The 12,500-nt window shown below is 33.0% G+C and overlaps 1 long non-coding RNA gene across 1 annotated transcript; it reads left to right on the forward strand.

Annotated features, from left to right (window-relative positions):
- Nucleotides 1-8,020: 8,020 nt before the first annotated feature.
- On the forward strand, nucleotides 8,021-9,220 carry LOC144979417 (uncharacterized). The gene is made up of 2 exons (XR_013646694.1): nucleotides 8,021-8,280; nucleotides 9,134-9,220. It is a non-coding gene; the product is annotated as an uncharacterized LOC144979417 (long non-coding RNA).
- The last annotated feature ends 3,280 nt before the right edge of the window (nucleotides 9,221-12,500 follow it).

A 12,500-nucleotide genomic window follows, 5' to 3' on the forward strand; every position in this document is an offset into this window, starting at 1 on the left:
TTAGCAGCAGCAGAAGCAACAGTAAAGCACAGAAATATGCAACCTCTATTTCATCCATTACTAGTAGTAGTAGTAGTAGTAGTAGTAGTAGTAGTAGTAGTAGTAGTAGTAGTAGTAGTAGTAGTAGTAGTAGTAGTAGTAGTAGTAGGGATGCAGAAAATAAAGACCGGCATTTCAATTTTGACACGGCGCCCTCAAGTCTGGGACTTTTTTGTCCTAGTGCGGAAGTCTGCTATATTTTTCTACTATCACAAACGATATGAACACGGGACTGGGACAGTCCTGTCCCGTTGATTTTGTAGCATTTCACAACGGCTTGGGACACAACGGGACTGTTTTGTCCCGTCCCAATTGGTGCGGAAGATTTATCTAAATTCTATATGTTACAGATTTGGGACAGGACTGTGCGGAAGAGGGTTTAATGGTAGTGATTGTAGTAATGGTGGTAGTGAGGATGATGCTGCATTGGTGGTTGTAGTGGTAGTAGTAGTAGTAGTAGTAGTAGTAGTAGTAGTAGTAGTAGTAGTAGTAGTAGTAGTAGTAGTAGTAGTAGTAGTAGTGGTGGTAGTAGTAGTAGTATTAGTAGTAGTAGTAATAGTAGTAGTAGTAGTAGTAGTAATATAGTAGTAGTAGTAGTAGTAGTAGTAGTAGTAGTAGTAGTAGTAGTAGTAGTAGTAGTAGTAGTAGTAGTAGTAGTGGTAGTAGTAGTAGTATTAGTAGTAGTAGTAATAGTAGTAGTAGTAGTAGTAATAGTAGTAGTACTAGTATTAGTAGTAGTAGTAGTAGTAGTAGTAGTAGTAGTAGTAGTAGTAGTAGTAGTAGTAGTAGTAGTGTAGTAGTTGTTGTTGTAGTAGTAGTAGTAGTAGTAGTAGTAGTAGTAGTAGTAGTAGTAGTAGTAGTAGTAGTAGTTGTAGTAGTGGTGGTGGTAGTAGTAGTAGTAGTAGTAGTAGTAGTAGTAGTAGTAGTAGTAGTAGTAGTAGTAGTAGTACTAGTAGTAGTGATAACGATGTGATAATGACTGTTGTTGTTGTAGTAGTATTAGTGGTAGTGATGATGATGTCGTTGTGGTGGCGGTGGTTGTAGTTGTAGTAGTGGCTGTGGTTGTAGTAGTAGTGATGATGTGATGTGTGTGGTTGTAGTAGCAGTAGGGATGATGTAGTGGTGGTGGTTGTAGTAGTAATGATGATGTGATGGTGGTGGTTGAAGTAGTAGTGGTAGTGATGATGTGGTGGTTGTAGTCGTAGTGGTCGTGAGGAAAATGTGGTGGTTGTAGTGTGTGTGTGTGTGTGTTTGAGAGAGAGACTGTGTGTGTGTGTGTGATAAAAGTTCATATCTAGTGATAAGTCGAGCAACATGAACTTGAAAAACTAACGAGGCTAACGTTCGAGGCTAAAGTATTTGTGATTAGATATTATTGGCAGTACAGGAAGGTGAATTTATTGATGTGTGTGTGAGAGAGAGTGTGTGTGTGCGCGCGCGTGTGTGTATGTATGTGTTTGGTTTGTGTGAAGAGGGAGAAAGAAAGAGAGAGAGAGATAGATAGATAGATAGAGAGAGAGACAGAGAGAGAGAGAGAGAGAGAGGAGCTAAGTTTGTTTGAAGGGTTTTTACGGTGGAGGAAATGTCTTGGAAATGGTTGTTCTCTGAGAGAACGTCAACTCTCGTTTTGAATGTGTCATTGATAGTTGCTTTTTAAAACTTTAAATGTATATAACTTATCATCGATATCTATGTTTAATTATTATGTTATCATGTAGAAAAATGATTGTAGTTTCTGAAACAACTAAAAACTGAAATTTGAAAATTTTGACCATTCTTACTTTAAAACCGGTTTTCTTCGTTTTCCAAATCCCGACTTAATACCGCTTCGAGCCATAGGGTCACATGTGTCATCATCAGTAAGAGAGACTGATCAGCAAGTTCAAAGATGTGAGTTTCATTCTTTGCGTCCTCCCATTAATATGTGAAATGTCGGTTGATAGTTGTGTAACATCAGAAAGAAATGTTGATCGTTCCACATAATTCATCAAAAAGCAGAGTTGGAGGAGCTACTGTTCTTATGCCGATTCCCGACTGCTGGACAATACGAATTGTCAGTTTTTACAGAGATAATTGGGATGGGAAATGAAATGGAGAATTTCAATTATCTGACTGAAAAGTGCGAAGACAGACGGCATTTGTCAGAGGGGGTGGGATTAAAATGATGGAAAAGATGATCGGTGGGGGCGGATAGAAAAGATACTAGCTATTCAGATTTATTTTTACTTATCATTGCTTAATGTTTCCTTTATTAACATATATCCTATGCCCGAATCATACATTATTTGCTCTTGGTTTGGGGCCCGTTTGTACAGCTCTTCGAGTACGTTTAGTAGATATCGTTTAATTAACTTTTGTTTGTTTGTTTGTTACAGAAGTAGTAATAATGGTAGTATAGTAATAGTAGCAATGACAGTAGTCGTAGTAGTAGTAGTAGTAGTAGTAGTATATGCAGTAGTTGGATAATAATAATAATATAATCAGTAATCAATAATAATAATAATAATAATAATAATAATAATAATAATAATAATAATAATAATAATAATAATAATAATAATAGTAATAATAATAACAATGATAGTAATAATAATTATTATAATAATAGTAGTAGTAGTAATAATAATAATAATAATGATATAATAATAATAATAATAATAATAATAATAATAATAATAATAATAATAATAATAATAATAATAATAATAATAATATAATAATAATAATATAATAATAATATAATAATAATAATAATAATATAATAATAATAATAATAACAATGATAGTAATAATAATAATAATAATAATAGTAATGATAATAATAATAATAATAATAATAATAATAATAATAATAATAATATATAATAATAATAATAATAATAATAATAATAATAATAATAATAATAATAATATAATAATAATATAATAATATGATAATATTAATAAAACTGGATACGAGTGACAAGAAATCATAATCATCGGAGCATCAACGTTGGACCCTTGAATCCGGAGAGACTGAGAGTGAGAGATAGAGAGAGAGAGAGAGAGAGAGAGAGAGAGAGAGAGAGAGAGAGAATAGGAGGGGGGTGAGAATAGAGAGTAGGGGAAATGATAAATAGATAGTTAGATAGATAGATATACAGATAGAAATATATATAGATAGGGAGAGAGAGAGAGAGAGAGAGAGAGAGAGAGAGAGAGAGAGAGAGTGATGGATTGATAGAGAGTCTTTGCTATATTAAAATAAGCCATCAGTTACCCAAAAACCTTGCTTTATCTGTAAACAATAATATGTTTTCGACAAGTAACTAACACACGTGGTCAAACATGTCAGCGTCACAATTGTATGTAGAATATACATTTATTTGCATAACATTGTTTATCCAGACATGATTATCACTTGTAGGGAAAACATCTCATTGGTTACGATTGTCTGAAACGTATATTATTTTATCTCCAAGGTTTGTGACAATTTCATCAAAATATCGTAACCCACAAAAGCAGAATATGCCACCTTTTTAGACACTTTTACTATGCCGTCTCGTGGTAAAACACTCGGCGACAAAACTGTATGTTTCTGGTTCGAATCTCCCTTCAGAGCCCCAATGGTGTTTCTTTGCAAAAGGATCACTGCTTGTTTATTTTCATCATACTCAGGTGTAGAATATTACAATAATGTAACAAGTGTTTTGCCCGTAGTTAGAATATATCGGACCAAAGAAGGGACCACGTGATGAATGTAATCTACGTCATATGATTTCAATCTGGATTTCACAATTGATGTGAGACGGCTATATAATCAACACGGTCTATCATTCCCCTCAGATAGTGTCGAGTTCCTACAAATTGTTGAATCTAACTTGTTGTGCTCGTGCATTGTGAACATCCACAGAATGAATCTCAAGTCTGCCTTTGGTAAGTATAAGAACCAGTCATCTTTGTTTTACTTCTGTGTCGTATTTGATTCAGTCATCTTTGTTTTACTTCTGTGTCGTATTTGATTCAGTCATCTTTGTTTTACTTTTGTGACGTATTTGAACCAATCATCTTTGTTTTACTTCTGTGCCGTATTTGAACCAGTCATCTTTGTTTTTCTTCCTTTCCGTATTTGAACCAGTCATCTTTGTTTTACTTCTGTGCTCTATTTGAATCAGTCATCTTTGTTTTACTTCTGTGCTCTATTTGAATCAGTCATTTTTGTTTTACTTCTGTGCTCTATTCGAACCAGTAATCTGTGTTTTACTTCGGTGCCGTATTTGAACCAATCATCTTTGTTTTACTTCTGCCCCGTATTTGAATCAGTCATCGTTGTTTTACTTCTGTGCTCTATTTGAATCAGTCATTTTTGTTTTACTTCTGTGCTCTCTTTGATTCAGTCATCTTTGTTTTTCTTCTGTGCCGTATTTGAACCAGTCATCTTTGTTTTACTTCTGTGCTCTCTTTGATTCAGTCATCTTTGTTTTAGTTCTGTACTTTATTTGAACCAATCATCTTTGTTTTACTTCTGTGCTTTATTTGAACCAATCATCTTTGTTTTACTTCTGTGCTTTATTTGAATCAATCATCTTTGTTTTACTTCTGTGCTCTATTTGAACCAGTCATTTTTTGGTTTACTTCTGTGCCGTATTTGATGAACCAGTTAACTTTGATTTACTTCAGTGTTCTATTTGAATCAGTCATCTTTGTTTTTATTCTGTGACGTAATTGAACCAATCATCTTTGTTTTACTTCTGCGCCGTATTTCAACAAGACATATTTGTTTTACTTCTGTGCCGTATTTGAACTAGTCATCTTTGTTTTACTTCCGTGCTCTATTTGAATCAATCCTCTTTGTTTTACTTCTGTGCTTTATTTGAATCAATCATCTTTGTTTTACTTCTGTGCTCTATTTGAATCAATCATCTTTGTTTACTTCTGTGCTCTATTTGAATCAATCATCTTTGTTTTACTTCTGTGCTTCTTTAGATATTTTTTACATTTTCTGGGTGCTTTTATTTGTAAATCCATAACTCTTTATTACCCAATCGTTTCCCTTGTTATTGGCGTTGAAATGAACTACGTAAACAAATTCTCACAAACTTTTAAAATCCTAGAAAAATAAAGAAAAAATTAAGAAATATATTTTTAAAAATATTTTAAAATGAGCTTTTATATACGGCAATATCTACTAAATGTGCTCTAAACGCTTTAGAAGGAAGCCTTTACCAACAGCAATTCGTAACATCTAGAACTAGACATGAAGCCTGCTAGGCGATATTGCAGTTTTTGTTCTACATAAACAACGCTGTTAACGGTTCTTATTTTACACACGATTAAGGTGATAGAATGTGAGTGAATTGTATTTTCCAAGGACTCAACTATGCGCCGAGCGAGGCTCGAATCAGAGAGATATAAACGTGATATAAAGCTTTTAAGTTAAGAACATTGTTTAGGTTCACGTCTAAGCCATTTTCATTTTTGTAATCTGATCTTAAGTTCCTGATCTTATTTTGCATTTCTTACAGTTGCCTTTGTCGTGCCTATCTTCTGCTTTATAAACGCACGAGTAAGTTAATATCAATTAGAAGTAAAAGAATTAATTCAGTCATTCATTCATTTTCTTCTTCTTCTTCTTCTTCTTCTTCTTCTTCTTCTTCTTCTTCTTCTTCTTCTTCTTCTTCTTCTTCTTCTTCTTCTTCTTCTTCTTCTCTCCCTCCTCCTCCTCCTCATCCTCTTTCTTCTTCTTCTGCATGGAGAAATGTTATTTTTTGTGACTCGGCTTATCTTAGTTTAAAGCAATGAATAAATCTTTACAGCTCTTCTTTCCTCTAATTTAGGCGGAGTTATAGAATTATGTAGGTGGGTGCTATGAGAATGGCATGTGTGATTTTTAGTATTATTACAGCTACTACTAGTACATATGTTTTTTTTCAATTTTAAATATTCAGAGTGAACAACTAAATGACGCCGATGTGTTGGTCTATATTTTAAAAAATAAATATTTCAAATTAACGTTTCCAAGATTTCAGTAAATAAGTTCATTCATCTAAGATAATGTTCAACCCAAGAGTGCCTGAGGAGAGTGTCGTGTCAAGGAATGCTTAATTTTCTGTTTTCTTTAATACAGTATTGTTACAGACTATTATTACATGGCAATACATGTCTCTATCCCTAAAAAAGGATTGCTTTAGCGGACGAGTAGCGTCCCTTGATTGGACGTCACCGGTGGTGAAGTTCTTTGTAAACCTACCAACTATAAGCCAAGCGCTCCAAATAAATAAATATTCATTTCTGTACAAAAATGCATATCATAATCAACGTGATGCATTTTTGTGCAGAAATATGAATAATCAATTTTGTATTCGGAGCGCTTGGCTTGTAGTTGGTTTGTTTCCAAATAACTTCTCCACCGGTCCCATCAAGGAAAGCTAATCTTCCGCTAATCTCATTCCCTATAGGTATGTTGATACGTTTTTGTAGTTTTTTAATTGTTATCGTGATGTAATCTATCTTTTCTTGCTGATCTATGTCTTTTCTCTATCACTAAATAATGCTTTTTCTGTTTGTAACTTATGAGAGGAATATTGAATTACTCCATTTATTTGATTGATTGTCGTATTTTGGTCACAGTTCGAATATAAGTATCAAACGGATTTTCACCGCAATGTTGGTCATAACGTTTTACCAATTATTGACTTTCTATTATGTTAAATTAGAATCCATATCCCTTTTTTAGAAACATCAAGCAAGTGCCTATCTAATGGGTCAAAAAAAAGTTCGATTTCCAATCAAATAGCTTAGAGTTCCGTTGATTATATTTCTCATTATTAAAACATTAATCTCTTCTTGTCACATTTGCTTTACCCTGACATAACACCTTCTTGAGACGTCGTGTCACGTATTTAGAACAAAAGAGGAGCAAGAAACAAGTCATTGAATGAAAATTATTGAGGCCTTTCTCACGTTCCTCACCTAAGGGAACAACCCAAGTATTTCCTTTAGCCTGACTTAAAAGATAAATTTAAAATATGGTACCTTTTACTTTCCCTAATAGAAAAACAAAAACCCTCCAAAACCTTATGAACTTACTAAGATCTATAATTAACCGCTTACAGGAAGAAAAACCTACGACATCGATATAACCCCTATAGAAAAAAATCAAACAACATAGGACTGCTCTGCACTTACTCTCAATATTTCTACGACAATGGCAGCAGACAACTAAAAGAATGGTTGTATTAGGAAATCTTATACTTTTACCACTCGATCATGGTTTGTTTTACAACTCTTAAAATGCTACTAAAATCGACAAATTGAATAAATAATTGTCTGACAAAGGGATCCACGGTTAGAATATCAATATATTATAGTGAAGCGACTTCAAGAAACGTACGTAAGGTCTCCTGAAAATTCAAATGCTGTCTATCGGTTATCTGTTTCTGGCTTGATTTTGTTTTTTAATCGCTGAATACTTGGAATATTAATGTATTGTGGAGTACAATTCTTTTTAAAAATATCCTCAGACATATGATGCTGAACAGAAGGCCTTATTGCCTGTTAACTAAAAATGGCTGCGTAAAGTATTTACTTAATTGACAGCTGACCATGATCAAACTCAACGGGTTTTCCTTCAAAATAAATCTGACAATTGCAAGAAGGTCTCCATATATAATAAAGGTCCGAAATCTGCTATGTAAACTGTTCGAGTATGAGGGTAAATCTCTTAGATGAGATCGTATGTATTTATTAATACACCCATTTATTTGTTAATGTATCATGTCATTAAAAATTTTTAAATCATTAGTTTTTAAATCCTCTAATTTTTCCTACAGAAAATAAATACAGCTGTCCTACTCCTTAAATGTTGTAAAATGCAACACAAAAAAATATCGAAAAACTCAAATGTGTGACATTTATTTTAAAATGTCTTAATAATAATTTCAACACAAAAGGGGTTTCAGAAATCACAAATAAGAATACATCTAGAATTCCAATGACAGAACATAGTGTAAATTATCTAAAAATCACAAACATCAAAGAGCTTCAAAAACACAGCTGTACCTGTCAGGCGTGTTACAATATTATATACTCCGGATAAACTTCGGCTTCATGGCCTGAATGGCATTGAAGGACCTGAGGACTATTAGGATCAGGGGGTTGTATCTGAATTATACAATTATTCCATTATCTTGTTTTCAGTATAACATGACAGCTCCAAATGATAGCAACTGTTACCATAACCATTGTGGTACCGGGTGTGAGGTAAGTCCAAATAATGGATTTAAATGTGGACCACTGCCCTTTTTTTTTTTTTTTGGTGATTTACAAAGAGAAATAAAGAGAGAAAGATATACGTAGAAATATATAGAGAAAAGGAGGTAGAACGAGAGAATGAGAAAGAGATAGAGAGAGAGAGAGGGAGAGAGAAAGAGAGAGAGAGAGAGAGAGGGAGAGAGAGAGAGAGCGATACGATAGAAAAAGTATATATATATATATATACATGTGTGTGTGTGTCTGTGTGTGTGTGTGTGTGAGAGAGAGAGAGAGTAACAGAGAAAGAGACAGGTGAAGAGACAAATGAAATAGAGATCAGAAGATGGACAGAAGACATATAATGATGAAGAGATAAGTAATGTGAATAGAAAGAAATAAAAGGAGTGAGAGATAAAGAGATAAAGTGAGTGAGAGAAAGAGAGAGAAAGTGAGTGAAAAGGAGAGAGAGAAAGAGAGAGAGAGAGAGGAGAGAGAGAGAGAGATAGAGATAAGAGAAACAACGAGAAAAGGAATTTGAGAACGAGAGAGAATATTAATAAAAATAATAATAATAATAAAATAATAATAATAATAATAATAATAATAATAAAACAACAACAACAACAACAATAATAATAATGATGACGATGATGATATTAACGGTAATGATAATAACACAATTATCACCATGATCATACCATCATCATTGCCACTGTTCATCACCATCTTCATCATCATCATCATCATCATCATCATCATCATCATCATCATCATCATTATTATTATCATCAACATCATCATCATCATCGCCATCATATACAGAATCGCCTCCTGAATAATTTTCCATCCTTTTTATTTTCAGAAACTGAAAAACCGGATGATTAAAGAAAGTCAAGGCTGAATAGAATCAGAACGAACGAACTGTCAATATTTATAAAAGAAAAAAAAACTACTATAAAATGGAATTTAGAAAACTTATAAATCACGCTCTTAAATTGTAATATTTTGGAATTAAACATCAATAAGATTTTCGGGAAAATGGTTATATTGTGTTAAACTTTTTTTACTATTGTCGGGTGTACCAGGTACTTATTACTCTTTATCAGACTTTATATATACAAATTATAATATAATATATATATATATTTATAATATATATATATATATATAAAATATATATATATATGTGTGTATATATTATATATATGTATATATATATATATATTATATATATATATATATATAAATATATGTAAAATATATATTTATATATAATATAATATATATATTATATATATATATATATATAAATATATAATATATATATATTTAAATATATATATAATATATAAATAATTTATTATATATATATAATATCGTCCCTGCGGAAAGTTGCCATTTAAAACCCCAAAAGTTGCAAAAGTTGCCATAAAAAAGGGCAAATGTTGCCATAAAAATTGCCAAAAGTTGCCAAATTTTGCGGAACATTATCTGACAAGGGGGGAGAAAAAATTGCGATTCGCAAACGCACAAAGGCCAAAGTTTCAAATGATAATGATAATAATACAGTACTCGCGTTATACTGGCACGGTCAGTCATCACCAAAAAGTGTGCTGGTATCCGATCGTGCCGGAATCCGATAAAGGCTTAAAGTATTGTAGTGCATAAAATAAAAATAAAGTTATAAAAAGATCTACATGTTATAAAACAAAAGGTGGACCAAACTAATCAAAAAGACCAACAAATGTAAAAGATCAGGCTGAAATTAAAAAAGAAACATTTATAATAGTTTTGTTAGTTTTTTGATCCATCGACCGCATTACATCATATACCAATCGCTGAAACAAAAAGCACAAATCAAACCACAAAACATCATAATCATCATAACTAAACGATCACGGTGTTCTTAATTTGAGATTACCCAAAAGTCTCACCCATACACCAGCACTAGATCCACTTAGAGAAAAAAACAGTACATAACAGAGAGATGATTTTACAAGGAACACAATATCATCTCCCAAAAACTTAACATACATTTGACTGTTCAGCCAAGGTCAGGACACAACTAAGTAATCGCCTTCCAAGACAAAGACAGAAAGTAATTGGAAAAAAGATATATAGGGAGATAGTGACCTCCTGCCCACCATGGGGGGTCAAAGGACCCCACCCAGTAGTGGGTGCATTGTAGGTTCAGAACTTTGTGGGATGGATCCAAAAACCGTCCAAAACAATGACGAACTATTCCAAACTCTCATAGATCCTTTTTTCCCTTTTTTTGTTGTTACCATTTTGAGTAATACCACTATTGGTTGGGGTTCATACAAAAAAAAAAGAAATTATTTATCTATGAGATATGTGAAATATTGTAATATGAACAGAAACAAAAAAACAACATGTCTGAATGTCAAATCCATTTTTCCAATGCCCAAACCAACTTCAATAAACGCCGAGATTTTGTAATTTGGTATTAAAAATTAACCAAATTGCCATTGGTGAAAAATACTCGGGTGCCCCGCATCTTTATTATCAAAACAGAAATAAAAATCGCTTTTATGTCCATTATGGAGCTCTTTTGGACCAAAAACAAAAGAAAGACAATAAAAAAACAAAGAAACAAAACAACATTACGACTGTGTACAAATTGCTATGTAAGCGGTGTAATTGTGTATTAATAATAAAGATAAAAATATAACATTGGTTGTACGGAACATGGAATGCATCACAGGAGGATACAGATTTTCATAAATAGGTGCATGCGTTAGCTACTCAGAATAAAATGGATGGATATAATTAAAATTGAAGAAGTATGGGAAAAAAAACAGCAAAATCAAATGGGAGATGGAATAGGAAGAAAATGATGGAGGTGGATTGGACACAGCCTTAGAAAGAATGACTCCACTATAACCAAGAATGTATTGGACTGAAACACACAGGGGGATTAAGAGGGAGGCCAGGAGGATCATGGAGAAGAATTAATGAAGCTGATATACAGAGAAGTGATAAGACATGGAACGATATAAAAATGTTAGCTCAGAGAAGGATGGAAATTGTCTATGGCCTATTCCCAGATCCAGGTTGAAAAAGGCAATGATGATGATGTACGGAACAATGCCGATCCCCAACCCAATTCCACTCACATACTTCAATGTGCTCAAACTAAATGGCCAGTCAATCCATCGTTTTGTTAGACAACTAACGTTCCTCTATTGTAACATTTTACTTGTAATCAACATTCCTCTATAAATTATACCATTATTGTAACATTTTACGTGCAATCAACGTTCCTCCATACATTACACCATTATTGTAACACTTTATTTGAATTATAGACTATAAATACGTTGCTAAAACAGTACTAAAATAAATTACACTTTCAAATTGATACATTAAATTAGATATAAAAGTTTACGATATTAAATTAAAAAGTAAAGTATAGGGAATGATCTTAGCGGAAGAGTGGCGTCCCTTGAATTGGACGTCAAGGTGAAGAAGTTATTTGTAAAACAAACCACAACAGGCCAAGCCAAGGATTTATCCAATAGAAACGTACGGGATCTTATTGGCTATCCAACCAGCAGCCTCGATGATAACATCCGCCATTAAGACTTGGCTGGGAATTGCGTTACTGTAAGTAAACAAGCGTTGATCGGCCGTTCAGAAATCTAAGAAATAACTTCTAGCTCACTCGTTTAACTCATAATTATTCAAAACAATTTCTCTAAAATATATAAATGTGAATTCTCAAGGTTTTCTTCACGGTCAATACCACACAACATTCTATTAATGATTACGTCCGAAAAGGCATACTGACAGCTTGACCGAGAGTTGAACTCGTCAGACAACAAACATCAATGCGAAGTGTAGAGAGGGTCGAGCTCTTGTTTGTCTTGACCTGTTCTATATAGAGAAACGGATAAATAGTATAGCCTCGTATGTGAGTGGTTGCGTGTCATAGTCATGTCTTTAATTTTTTTCTCTATTGTTTATGTGTTTAGTGATGATTCTCTCACACTCACTGCATCATCATAGCAAAGAACGCCAACTTTAAATTTTGTTAACACGAATTTCAGACACACTCGTAGGAATTTCAATGCTGAAGAGGAATTTCCGCATACAAGAAAAAGGAATTTGGGTGGTATGTGGCATACATATTGTATATTAACTAGTTCTAAATAGATAGCTGATTTGAATTATATTTATGATATATAAACACAATGACAAATACAATT

Source organism: Berghia stephanieae, chromosome 9 (genome assembly GCF_034508935.2).
Source record: "Berghia stephanieae isolate SIO BIC M18660-M18661 chromosome 9, UCSD_Bste_1.3, whole genome shotgun sequence".
NCBI classification, from domain to species: Eukaryota; Metazoa; Mollusca; class Gastropoda; order Nudibranchia; family Aeolidiidae; genus Berghia; species Berghia stephanieae.